Here is a 15,025-nt window from a genome sequence, read left to right as displayed (position 1 = left end):
AAGTCTTACAATTTCCGTACTATACACTTACATAATGGCAATGTTTTGCAGATCTTAATTTGTAGTTGAGAAAACATTACGATTTGTCTGTCGCGTGAAAGATGCAGTTCTCAAATGGGAAAAACACGTTATAAGTTCATAACAAAAAAATAAGTGAAATAAATTATTAAAATTACTTGGAGAGAAAAGTAGTATCTGACCAATCACAGCACAAAATGTCAATATCTCCTTTAGTAGATCACCACAGCCAACTTTATTTTATACGCCAAAAAAATAATATGTGATATTAAAAAAGGAATAATCAGACAAAATTTTATGGTAAATAAATAAATAATTTTTCATTTATAATTTTAAAATAATAAATTTAAATCACTAAATATATAAAAGTAATAATTCTTTATTGTTTAAAAAATTAAACATAAAGTACACAAAATGTAATTATATGACGAGTGGAGCATAATATTTCCGAACCTCCTGACACATCAAAATAAATAAACTGAGTAAAAAATTAATATTGAGAATAATAAAATCAATAAAAGGCATATTCAAAATAAAGTGAATAAAATTCGTGGATCAGGAATGGGCCAATAATTGCTGCAGCTAACAAAACAATGCATGCCAGGGTAGAACAAATAGCGCACATGTGCGCACAGAAACAAATAATTAATTACTAATAACGGCAAACATGGATTCATTGTATTTCGACAGCACTATCTATAGTAATTAGAAATTAGTGCGACTATTTGTTCATAGTCGGTTAGTTCTGTGTACGCGGTTGTTTAATGTGTGCGCGGCTGATGGTTAGATTAATAGTGACTTTGTGCCCCGCCCTCCGTAACTATTACATGACCCTAGCCCATTAATATAACTGAATACGTTATCAGTGGTACCGAAAAAACTACGCAACGATCCCGGTTTCCCGCACGCTCTCCTATTGTGGCAGTTGACGTTTAATTTTTGACTCGACTCTGCTGGCTACCGTTGTTTAGCGCAGAATATTATCAATGTTGCGGTACAATTTTTCTCTGTCTATTGTTTCTATTAGCAATTTCTGAATTTTCATCGCCCTCCTACTAAAGCTTAATTAGTACATTTTGAAAAATGTACAAAGATTTTTTAACTCGATGGAATAACGGTTGTTCATTTTTACGACAATCATGGGAACTACACCTGGCGCTAATGTTGCAGAAAATTAAACACACACATTTACTCTGAAAACTATGCATTCCATGCCAAGTATGGATAGTTTACATGGATGAAAAAATTTCTTTCAAATTATTTTGTAATTAAGCTTATTATTTTAATAGTATTATGTAATTAAATTAAGTACTATTTTTCACAATTGAGATCAACTTTACGGCAGAATATTCAATAATTGTTAGAACACCTGCTGAAATTACTAACATTTTCTACGGAAATAGCCACTACAAAACTTCAACAACATTTTTGCTACACTTATATAAAAAAAAGGATATAAATTTAGGATTGTAGGACTGTAGGTTCCCGCCTAATTTTGACGTTGTAGCTGACGTCACGTTTCCAAAGGGTAAGACAGTGATTCCACGCCGACACCCGTGTACTACCGAACCTACTTCCTCTTCTCTCTAGTGGTACTTCCACTGCACTTGTATATCGTACTGACAAGGTGGTAAATCAAACTAAAATTAGAGCCAATTACAACATCAATATTAATTGTCTGTGTCAACGGTCTAAGGAAGAAAACATCCAAAAGTGCGTGATCTTTTATACACTTATATGTATAAATGTTTGGGTCAAAAAGAATTTAGTTATATTCTAAAGGAAGGGTGAAATATAACTATATAAGTAGGGTGAGTATGCACAGAAAAATTCTGATTTTCGCACTAAATCCATCGAGATGAGAGATAATATACCAATAGCACTTTGGGATTACTGAACGTTTATTGCAGTTTCAGTCGACAACGATCACAGTTAAAGTTCTTTGGGCGTTGAAGTATAATTTTGGCTCGTCGTTGTATTTTTGGTATTTATTTTCTAACCCATATAGTCTGTAATTGTACATAAAATAAATAAATAAAAATTATATCTAATAGCACACACACGTAGTTATTAAAGTCAAGATAAAAGTAATAAAATACATTAACAAAAAATGTTAAATACCTTTGATATTTGTAATATAAAATGCTCGAATATTTTTAATAAATTTAATTAACTACGATAAATTAAATGCAACAATTTTTTTGTTTTGTAATAAACTAAGCTAACAATGATAAAGGTAACAACGACAGGCTATAACTAAAAAATGTACAACAAAAAGCAGAACAAGAACATAACGAATATAAACAATCAAAAATAACCTAACAAGTGACATGGGTTTTAAACAATTTACTAAAATGCCCATACAGGATGTAGACAGCTCGTATGGTGATGTACAAATAATAGTGATAACATCGTCTAATAAAAATTAATATGTGTTGATAATGTCTCTAATAATTGGCAGAGGTCGTTGCTCGCAGGCTTTATATACCAAGATAAAACTGTGAATGTGATAAATTTATATACATATTATATATATATAGTTTATTTTAATTAAATAAGATATTTATTTATATAATATTTAATATATATATATATATATATATATATATATATATATATATATATATATATGTCGTTTGACAGGTATTTGGTCTTCCGATCATATGTTAGTTTGGTCATTTAAACGCATATGTGACAGATAGCAAAAAAAAAAAAAATTAATTGATACGTAAAAAGTAAGGGCTCTGTGGTGTAATGGTAGCACATTCACCCGGCAAGTGAGAGATCCGGGTTCGAGTCCCTGCGGAGCAAGTACTTTTTGTAATTCAATCTTTATTGAAATTAAATAAGGCTATTGCCATTTATACAAATTTAATATATGCATATGCTATATATATGGCAATATACAAATAACAAAAATCTGGATTTAATTAGGGAGATGCACTAAGTTAGCTACCTGTGTCCTAGTCGCAATCACTATTTGCTAATACTATAGTCTTCACTCCCCTAAGCAGCCGCCAGGAGAGGCCACGACGACCTTCATCAGTGTCAGACGAGCACTCATTTTGGGCAGCCCAATTAGTATCGAATATAGCCGCGACCTCCCTGCCACATACAACACTCGCTACTTGACGTGGCCTCCAGAATCATGACGCTGCAACTTTGGATCACGTGAGCCCGTTTCCAACACGTGGCCACTGGCCTGGCGCTATATATCCAGGTGGCAACTTCATTTTATCTTGTTCATGCTTGTTGTAAGACAGTTCATACAAATGTGCCAGAACTAGAAATAATATCTATCCCATATTATTAGCGTTCTCTGACACTTAAACTAGGGTCTAGTGGCTTAAAGTTGAATTCTGAACCTCCAATGGGCGGGCAGGCGGTCTGCTTGCAAGGACAGGACCACTCAGTGGTCACCCATCCAAGCAGCAGTCACGTTCGACGTTGCTTGACTCAGTTATCTTGCGATAATCGCCTTACCCGTTACATTGTGACATCGGCAAGTGCACAGGCAGTTTAGGCAGCTTTTCATTCATCCCGCAGTCAAATGTATCCGATGAACTGTCAAGCTCCACCACCTGTTCCAGATGTACTTTTTGGACACTTTTTTGCATCACGGGTAAGGGAATTCCGAGCAAAAATGATTTACTTCTAGGCCCATACTGAATAAGTAAAATCTGCAACTACTTGATAATGTACTTGGCGCTCTCTCGCAGAAATGGATTGTTGGAAAGGCGTCAAAAGAAGCTTGCAAGAAATCAGACAGACACACGCGTATTGGAGTCCTCAATTTGCAAAGAATAAATCTATTTAATGCAAAACCAGAAACACTTTTGCAGTATCTAAAACAAGTGCATTGTCGGAGAGATGACAGCCAGGTGTCTATCGAAACGTGTACATTCAGCATCAAGTGCAAGTGACACCAATTCTCAGCCATGACAGTAGATTCAAAGTATTATTTAGCTTTCGCTTCAATCGTGTAAGTCAAGTGATAAAACATTTTGTTTGAGTAAAAATGGACTTTCATTGTCAGTGGCGAAGTGTGATTAAATAGCAAGTTAGATAAACATGAAAGGAAATAGTGCATCTCCTAAAGTCTCCAGTCTTCAGTTTATATTTCGACGTTATTAGTTATTATTGCGGTTTAAATCAAAGTACAATTCAGAGCAAACCGTTGAAATCACATTCCCATTATTCTTTGTGTACAAGGAGAAAAGCAAGTGAGTTTCAAAATCTCTCTAGTTCCGCAGTGTTGGCAGGTGGAATGTCCACAGAGAGTGCTGCCGCCGCCGGTGAGAAACAGCACTGACCTAGGCCAGCCCGGAGAATGGAGTCTGCTGCCGGAAGCATGTTCCGGTCGGTTTGCCGCGCAGCACCGCGCCGAACCAGTCGCAATTACTGGTCGAGGATCCTGTTATGGCCGAGGATAGGAGCGTCTTCTTGCTCCTTCAACAGCGACTACTAGAAGAACCTCTTCTGGGCTAGTGTAGCTTTCCTTTCATCCCGCCGTCCGCTCTCGTCTGGTGAAGAGACAGGCGAGCAGCGGTGTGTGGTTGATACGGTCGCTTACTGACAGTCGACAAGTTTCTCGACATTTACGCTGCCTGTTTGATGTCTTGTTTTTTAAATGGCACGACGAGTCAGGACTGCAACTGGGAATAGCAAACTTTTTTTTCTAATCAAAAACTGTTTTGAAAGAAACAGCAAATGACCTCTTTATCAGCACAAGATCTGAGGATATTTGTTGTGGTGATTGTTCATACTAAAAATAAAAACAAATTTCACTAAAGTTCTTTTTATTGTGAACTATTTACATTTCAATCTCAAAGATACCAATCTCATAGTGGGACTACAAATTATACAATTGAAGAAAATCGAATAAAATAAATTTAAAATATATCAGTCGAACTGTTTAACGAGCTAATGTTTACTTGAAGTACTAATCAAACGTTGTTGTTGGGGTGTCCGTATTTACAAACTTCTGGTACAAACCCTCTTTTAAAAGACCTGGTTACTTTATTATACATAATAAAAAAATTCCTATTATGCGCCTAAGGTGGATGGCCTGGTATCTTACCACTTAACGTTACAAATCCAGGATGCAAAGTCGACACGATTGTATTTGACCGATACGAGTGAAAGCATGATATGCGACGATACAAACACAGAATATCGTAGACGGTCAATATTACCGCATCCTGTAGGTAGATACAGAACATCCTAGACGGTCAATATTACCACATCATGTAGGTAGACACAGAATATCTTAGACGTCAATATTACTACATCATGTAGGTAGATTCAGAACATCGTAGACGGTCAATATTACCGCATCCTGTAGGTAGATACAGAACATCGTAGACGGTCAATATTACCGCATCCTGTAGGTAGATACAGAACATCGTAGACGGTCAATATTACCGCATCCTGTAGGTAGATACAGAACGTCGTAGACGGTCAATATTACCGCATCCTGTAGGTAGATACAGAACATCGTAGACGGTCAATATTACCGCATCCTGTAGGTAGATACAGAACATCGTAGACGGTCAATATTACCGCATCGTGTAGGTAGACACAGAATATCTTAGACGTCAATATTACTACATCATGTAGGTAGACACAGAATAACGTAAACCGTTATATATTACCGGCCAATATTACCGTTCATATCATGAGTGGAACGGATCAGCAACGATTAATATCCAACGCACGTCGTATGATGCCGTCAGTATCAATATTTTAATAGTTAAATAATAAAATTAAAGATACAAATTAAGCGGGACTAAAGTGTGTCCAGCAAACATAACGGGAAAGTAGAAAGGAAATATCACGGTGAATCCGGTTTGAAGCCTTCAACCGCTGAGAAAATGTTTTATTGAAATCTATAAACTTTCACCAAGTGAAATATATGTTGAACGCACGCAATATAAACCCTTCTAACTATGCGGCGTAATTAGTTATTCATACTTAACCTGGATTATAATACAGGCTTGGATTCAAGAACAAATGCCCAAGCTGTTTTAAATCATAATTTTGTGTATATTAGTTTATAATACATGAATAACTGAACACGGTTTTTTGGAAGTAACTTCTTATCGAAACTTCAAAAAAGAATTCAGGGATCATTTTAACACCTTAAAAAATATATCATTCGTAGTAATATACTTAATAAATATACATATATAAAACACAGCTATTTTCCTGATACCATCGTGTCACTCGTTTAATAACAGGAAGAATATTTATAATTAATACAGATATAACATTATGCTTACAGATTTCAAACGCCGATCTCCAAATGGAGTTAATATTTAACATATTTTATTTTGGTATTAAATAATGCAATAATAGCCAACTATATTATATTCAATAAGTAAGGTGCTGGTCCCATTATGGAAGTCTCGCTCAATGTAAAATGCATGGAGCACCGCAAAAGACTAGAAAATCAACACATCTTCTGGAGTATTTTCTCACGTAATTTCCACCACGCTGTAAGATAACCTGTGAACATTTTACTGTCAGATTTTATAGAAGCCGCGTCATATTGTGAACGTGGGTTTGTTTTTCTTACTGTATAAAGAAATGTGTTTCGGCTTCATGTAACTGTATGTGTTCAAAATCAAACTAGGTATACATTTATTAGTGTTTAACTTAATATATTTACACTTTGCAAACCAAAATATAATATAATTATGAAATAGCAGTAAAAATCAATAATTCAGCGAGAATAATTAATTCATTAATACTTAAAAGAGGGAAAACATGCATATTTAAATGGCTTGTTTATGGAACAACAAACCATTATGACCTGATTTTACCATTTGGAGATTAAACTACTGTTTTTTGTAGATAGAGTAACAAAAACATTAGGTGCAATACATTGCAGTGCTATAATGAAACGCTTGGTTTACAACAGTTTAGAAAGAGATAAGAGTTATAAGAAGGTTTTGAAATATATAACACAACCTTAATTTCGAATTAAAGACGTTCGGAGTCTTGTTTACTCTGGAGGAACAGCATCGCTCCTTCAGCTACGCACAGGAATGGTCGGAAACAATGGCATCAAACAGAATCTTGAGAAAGGTTAGAAATCTACAATTAGGCCGCGCAGTGCCAGTAGCGTCACGCCATCACGCTCGTGGTGCGTCACGAGTCAGAACATCTGTTTTACGCTGTATTGTTGGCATAACTGCTGCTTTTACCTCGTATTGTTGTCTGCCGATCGTCTATCGTGCCGACTGTCCGTCATCTTCTCATTAAATACTGTCTGTTCTTGTAATATTTAGCAGTCTTGTCAGAGCAAGCTTTAGTATTTTTACTGGCTTCTATATACACCACGATGCAACTCTTACATGAAGTAAGTTGATTGACATGAAAATTATTGTGCACAGTAGTACTTTAGTTTTAATCTGTTACTGTTTATTTTCTTACACTCAAGAGACCGTGAAATGTACTTAAAGTTGTTTCTGTAACTTCTGTCAATAGTGTGGATCCACATTTAATACGTAATCGAATAGTTATCATTACAAAGGTTGCGCTGAACCGGGGACAAAGAACGAAGAGGTGATATAAAGATTCCAATTAAATTCTCAAAGAAGAGAAAACATTTATGGAGAACGCTATTGTGAGCAGGCCAAATATTGGGATACACTCGTCTTACAATAATATCGACAGGGTTTGCTTTGCCAACAAAATTCTATTTGTTAGGCATATCATAAACGAGCCCAGGTCAGACAAAGGTCCAGTGAGTATTTGTTGATTCCATTTTGTGTTTTCAGAAACTCGTGTATTGCTGGTAGATGTTCAACTGCTATTTGTGCTAGTGGTAAAATAACTGTTCATGAAATACTGGTAACAATAAACATTCAACAGCAGAAATACGAGGCTAAAATATATATTTTGTCCTCCTAGTCCAACGCTAGGATAGGGCATGCCACGCGGTATCCTTGGTCCTGTAACGATCCTCTCCCTCTCCCTCCCCCTCTACCACTCGACGCTGTCACATATCGTCTATAAAGTTGTCAAGATATGACAGGTTATTGCGGGAATCATCAGATGGACATTGTGCCAATTGTTCTAATCGCGGCTTCGGTTTGCGCTCCAAAAGTTTCCTCCCAGGGCGTCGCTCTTCTCACAAACTGTGGGTTATTGTTTCGTAGTTAGAAGGGGGGGGGGGAAATGTCACAATCTGGATTTCGACTTTTGTCTGTATTTTTCACTCTCTCATAGATGGGTCGAGTAATTTCACCACTATCGTTTGACTTATGAGAATCTAATGTTAAAAATTCCAATAAATAATTGTTCTGCCTTAGCCTAGAATATATTGTAATTTTGCCATTAACACTTTTAGTGTTACAGCGTCTACGTCGTAGACGCAGCGTATTTTTATATGCATTGGTTCGGTTTATGCAAGTTACTGGCTGCAAACTATGACAGTTCATCCAAAAGCCATATAGTAACGATATTTGTGTATTTGATTGCCGACGACCAGCTGTTTATACGTCTTCGACGTGAAATAAAAAGGTCATTTCGGATGTTTACGTTGCGAGCGAACTGACGCTGTGCTTTGTTTATTATGTTTTATCTTATTTTATCCATTAAATTGTGTTATAATTGTGAAATACTACTTCATTAGTATTCCAAATCATTGCATTACTTCATTTTTCATTTGTGTTTTCCGTGTGTATTACATTTTACTAAGTTACAAACTATATCTAATAAGAACATTGCGGGTTATGATGAGTTACTTCACCTTTTTTATAGTTTTATTACTGAATAAAACAATTATTTAGGTAAAAAAAGTGTTAACTGTCCTTGAATTTCTTCTTTTATAAATAATACTAAAGTTAATAAAGTATTTATGCTAATAATAGTAAGTGTATTACATTTCTCTTGAGCGTTTCAAACATTACATGTAGGGCAAAATTTGGCGCGGACAACATATTATATTTTTCATCCACACTTCTTATTTGTTGTGTAAAAATAAAATAAAATATATGGAATTTGTTTAATTTTAGTTGCTCTTTCCGATTGTAGCAGAAAAATAATATAAAATTGTTTACTTACTAAAATTGTATGCCAAAGTGAAAAAAATTAAAAAAATAACATTATAAAGAAAATTTTTTATAACAATCCAAATATGTACAAATGTACTTTTTTGTATTTATTTCTGTTTATTGGTTATTTATCTTCAATGCAAAAAAAGTAACAAGATACGTCCTCAATTAAGGAAATAGTAAGGAATTTACTAAAACTCTGCATTTATGCCCTAAAATGCTTAGCACTCTTGGGTATGGCAATGCACCAGATCCCTTAGCACTAAAAGGGTTCAAATACTATAAAAATAACCACCTTTCCTCTTCAAATATGGACATAAATGGAAATATTGTGCAAATGGTATATCTACAATTTACTAACCTAATGTATACATTTATTTACGAGTTTAAAATGATATGAAAAAATATTAAATAGTTTATTATGTTTTATTACAACTGAAACAAAAAACAACCCACGATGGGTTTTGGAATTACTATTGAACCCATCTGTGAAATTAAAATTCTTTAACCCAAATCTGAAAGAAAAAAATACGTACAGGCCGAAAAAAATGAGGTTGTGTTTAAATACAACTCATGATTGCTTTAAAATGTTGTCTCCTTTTCTTCAGTATTTCGCATTACACGGCTAAAACAGTGGCTTTATGAAAAAAGTTTGAAGTTCTTCGTCGATGCAGGTATCGTACATTTCTTTACGGTTCTTTTTTAATTTTTCCAACTATCTGGAATGATGCAGCAATAGTAACAAACAATGGTTCCTGAAGTGTGTAGCGAATGCCATGTCAAAAGTGATAAATTTATTAAACCGTCCTAATTGCAAAGACGGGAAATACTGTAATTACACATTTCTAAAAAGGGAATGTTCTAAACCATCTCGGATTCACAAAAATACGACCAAAATAAATTGAGTGAATACTTTACGATGTTATTGCTACGCAGTTAAAATTTAAGAAAAGATCTCGACCATTAGGATGAAGTTCAAGTTGAAAGAACCTGTCCTGAATTCCAAGCCAAGATATTCCAGAAGAGTATCAACTGGGCGACAACGATCTGCTCATGTAAGTGTCTGATTGTGCAACCTATCTAGGCAGATAATGACGAGCTGATCACAGAGTCAAGGCCAGCAATGTTGTGATGGATGGCAGTCTGGCCTCGTACTTCTGATTCTTCCATGTGCCATCAGGGTTTAGTAACACCACAGTTAGATTTCTGGATTGTGCAACCTATCTAGGCAGATAAGAGTCTGGCCTCGTACTTCTGATTCTGGCATGTGCCATCAGGGTTTTGTGACACCACTGTCAGATTTATTGATCGTGTAACCTATCTAGGCAGATAATACTCTGGCTTCGTACTTCTGATTCTGGCATGTGCCATCAGGGTTTTGTAACACCATGGTCAGATTTAGGCCTATTGATCGTGCAACCTATCTAGGCAGTTAAGAGTCTGGCTTCGTACTTCTGATTCTTCCATGTGCCATAAGGAATTGTAACACCACGGACAGATTTCCGGATTGTGCAACCTATCTAGGCAGATAAGAGTCTGGCCTCGTACTTATGATTCTGCCATGTACCATAAGGATTTTGTAACACCACGGTCAGATTTCTGGAATGTGCAACCTATCTAAGCAGATAAGAGTCTGGCCTCGTACTTAAGATTCTGCTATGTGCCATAAGGATTTTGTAACACCATGGTCAGATTTCCGGATTGTGCAACCTATCTAGGCAGATAAGAGTCTGGCCTCGTACTTATGATTCTGCCATGTACCATAAGGATTTTGTAACACCACGGTCAGATTTCTGGAATGTACAACCTATCTAGGCAAATAAGTCTGGCCTCGGAATTAAGATTCTGCTATGTGCCATAAGGATTTTGTAACACCACGGTCAGATTTCTGGATTGTGCAACCTATCTAGGCAGATAAGAGTCTGGCCTCGTACTTATGATTCTGCCATGTGCCATAAGGATTTTCTAAAACTACGGTCAGATTTCTGGATTGTGAAACGCACATCTCAGTTCTCTTTCCGTTATTAATTCATAAACCACAATTTAAAACTGTGTGTTAGGTCATAATAATAACTGGCATTGCATGTATCGCCAGAAAAATTATTCAGTGGGCGTATCGATGCTAGTGGCATTTTAAAGTGAGCATACTAAACGTTTTTCAGAGAACACAGTCTAAAACTATTTGTAAATTTGTGTTGACCTCTCCGGGATTCTAGCCTGTCACCTCTCAGCCTAAATATCTATCTTCAAAATGGTACAGGTCCTTGACAGTCTCCTTGTACATTGGAGAGTAATAAAACTTTTGAAATATGTAAAATCTTTTTACGATTACTAATAAGAAAATGAAAAATTTGTAAATGTAAACTAGAATAAAAAATTTCCAAATATCTACTGTGGTATAAAAGGCCCGCAGATATAATGAACGGAGTCATTACTACAGACCTAAGCTATTTTCATCGTAATATATCGGTTTTGTTGTTCCACTTTTGAGTCATGTTCACAAGTCTGTGGTCGTTTTCAATGAACTCAGTGTCTGATTCAAATTTAATTATGAATTAGATGTATTTTTAAAACGCTTTTCTAAATCTTATAGATTGAAAAACATGTAATAGAACTCTAACAGCGTGGAGTGAACACCTGCTACCTGTAGGACAGACTCTAATACATGTAACTACTTTTGTGGATTTTATAATATCGTTTCTAGAGTCAAAATAAAACGGAGGTGACTATTAAACCACTGCTTAACAAATTATTAGTATTGTAGTACTTATGTGTACATTAAAGTTACCATTAACATTCCTTATTCAATTGCGAAATATTTTGAAATAAAAAAAAAATGGAGAAGGGGAGTTATCACTTAGGCTACATTAAGAGATGGAGGGATGTCAGCCTGGACCGCCGTAATTTGTAATGGAAGTCTTTAAAAAATTATAACAATTTTGTCCACATTAAAAACAGCTCATTGGTACTAAACTTTTATCTTAGAGGAAATCTTTGAGTTTGTTTGATTTCGATCCCTGCTTTACCACAATAGTTTTTGCATTTAGGTTATTTATTATATTGAGACTATAGACCTAGACAGTAACACGACCACATGGAATGATCGATATCAACCATCGTTACAGAAGTTGATTACAAACATTTAAAGAAAGAGTGGAACCCGCCACCACGGCTGTAAATCTTATATAATTACAATAATTTGTCTATTAAATGCCTTGCATAATGTTAAACCACGTTCACTTTATTAAATAAGGACGTTGCCTAAGGGATCAAGACCTAATTTCATTTCTATATTAAATTTACACTAAAGTAGTTTTTTTGAATGCAATTAATTAAAGGTACGGTATTAAAATTATTAACTATTTAATATTGCAAATACAATTTTTCAAGTATTTGAAGAAACGTAGTACATTTAAATACAAATATTGACTTGATTAGTGTTACGACTGAACACGTACGTGTTTTAACGCAGAATAATATCCAACAAACATTTGTAACAGATACATGCAATTTTGGAATTATTTCTTGTTGCGGAAATTACTATTAAGAATCGTGAAACTCAATTAAATTTTAAAGAATTGATAAAATATATATAATACACTTTGGAGATATTTTTTATATTTTCAACATTGATGACAAGATGAAATTAAACTAATATTACACGTAAGATGAGTATTATATTGGTACAGATGTAGCGGATAATTCTGTACCTACTGTTGTGCAGATTGTAACCATATCCATCCTTTAAACTCCTTAATGTTTCCTAGTTTCTATAATTTGGCAAATTAACATAATTAGATTAAAATAATAAAAAACAATTTATGTTAGTTTGTAATCTATTTATGGTACCTAGTTTATTTAAAACAGTTTTAACAAGAACGAGCATTTTTAAATAGAAAACGAAAAGTTGTATACAAACATTTAAAAACTTACCAAAGAAGCAAACATCTTCCTGTACTTCTCAATTAATTCAGACCATCTGATGAAGAGCGCAAATCAAAATAGACACCTGTCAAATACGAGTTTAAGCTCAAACGGGTTTGAAGAAGGAAAGCATCTTATTTTTGAAAGCCACCAGCAAAGTAGTTTTTCTTGGTGAAATAGCGAACGTTTGGGAAGAATATTGTAACTAGCAATTCACGCTGCTGTTAACAAATACGCTGTTCAAATAACATTGATAAAATTTTAATTTTAGTGTTTAAATAGAGGTAATGCAAATTATTTAGAGAGCGTCCCAATATTGGCGTAGTGATAAGATAACGGCTGTATATCAGTGGTGGGGTTCCGCAAGGCTTCTTCTTCGATACGTGCGTATTTTATATTTCGGGACAAAAAATATGTTATTCCCACGTCAGTAAAAATCAGTGAGAATAAATGTTTGTTCTGGAACAAAAACAGTTTTTTGTCATGTTAAAACTCGTGTAGATAAACACTAATTTGTACTTCATCGATGAACACTTTTACGTCTTCCCGTTGGTCTCTTCTCTGGTTTCCATCATCCATCTATCATAAGTACTACGGTCAGGAATGACATTCCTATGTGGAACTTCATTTCGCAAAAATGAAAATTGCTGTTTTGTCTATTACCAATTCTTGATATACCGTCCATATTAAAAAGCAGAATCTGACAATTTCCACACACTAAAACATACCGTGTCAAACATTGCTGTGACAAATATAATGTGAAATAATATAAATTTTACGTAGCCTAACAAAACGTTTGTATACTGCAGGTTTGGTATCGTTACGTGTGGAATCACTCATATTCATTCCAACTCCACACGTATGTTCAATAATGCCTGCCAGTTGATCCAAGTTGTACGATACCCCAATAATTCCTTCATCTCCACGTCAGATCCAGGTCTACCAATAAATAAACCGTGCAAGACTGGTTGTCTCCCATTACAGACTCGCCAATTAATAAAATTTCGAAAAGTAACAGCACCGTGATAAGGAACACCATGTTTGTACATTGTGAGAAAACAGAAGCTGCATGGCGTTATTATAATGAAGAAAAAACATCACGTTATTGTTGTGTGAAATCCTACGCTCCATTTTACTGAAGTGGTAAGAACTGAATCTACAATAAAATCTATAAAGTAACACAGCGGAACAGCTGCTGACTAACTGCCATTACATCGGACCCATTACAAAATTTTGGTCGTTTCTGAGCATTTAGGGATCTAGCGTTTAAGTGCAATTCAACACGAGCTTGGAAAAAAAAGCATTACAGATTCTTGTGGATATTCCATTTTTGAAATTAGACTATTATTGTAAATATATTGCAACTACAACTATGTACTCTAAAATTATTAGAATAATAATTATATAAATATCATATCCATCTTAGTTAACACACCGTAAACTGAAACCTTATTTTTAAGTAAGCACTAACTGATGAGAATGTTACATGACAACGTTCATGTTGCTCTTATACGCCAATTGTAAAGGTCTATGTTAAGTCCAATAAATTGTACAAGAATGAGAGATTATCATGCCTGCTTAAAAACTTACAAAAATTGTAATAAAACTCAATGTTGAGGGTTACTTCTAATAACTACTGAATCATAATCAATGTAATGGAGTCATATTAAAAGATGGAGAAAAAATTCAAATAGATTGTTGTTCTACTATTTGCAGATGGGCAGATCTTAAAATTGATAAATTAAAAACCGGGTGGAACGAATGATATTTTATACTATTTATTTCAAAAAGATAATAGATAAAATTGTGTTCTTTAACAATAATCAAATAATGTTCTTTAAATGTATTTATATTTCAATAAATTTGATGAAAGGCAGATGGTTGATTTTCTTCTTCAACCATCAGATGGTTGGAAAAACTCAAGACTGTAAGAATAAAACGGTAAGAATAAGAACCGAAAAAAGTAGTACAGGAAAGAAGAGAGAGTAAAAAAAATCACAGAATACAAGATTAAAACGTCA

The 15,025-nt window shown here is 34.6% G+C and overlaps 1 protein-coding gene across 5 annotated transcripts in view; it reads right to left on the bottom strand.

Annotated features, from left to right (window-relative positions):
• LOC124359759 (mushroom body large-type Kenyon cell-specific protein 1) overlaps positions 1-15,025 on the bottom strand; it is a 129,944-nt gene that overhangs the window by 47,047 nt on the left and 67,872 nt on the right. Inside the window, exon 1 of one of the 5 annotated variants that reach the window (XM_046812769.1) lies at positions 13,014-14,026. The exons of the other annotated variants lie outside the window; for them this stretch is intronic. The gene's annotated coding sequence lies outside the window, so the exon portion shown is untranslated. Of the gene's footprint in view, positions 1-13,013; positions 14,027-15,025 lie in introns of those variants that run through there. 5 annotated transcript variants of the gene reach the window in all.

This window comes from Homalodisca vitripennis, chromosome 4 (assembly GCF_021130785.1).
Source record: "Homalodisca vitripennis isolate AUS2020 chromosome 4, UT_GWSS_2.1, whole genome shotgun sequence".
Classification (NCBI taxonomy): domain Eukaryota; kingdom Metazoa; phylum Arthropoda; class Insecta; order Hemiptera; family Cicadellidae; genus Homalodisca; species Homalodisca vitripennis.
This window is presented reverse-complemented; position numbering and strand designations above follow the sequence as displayed.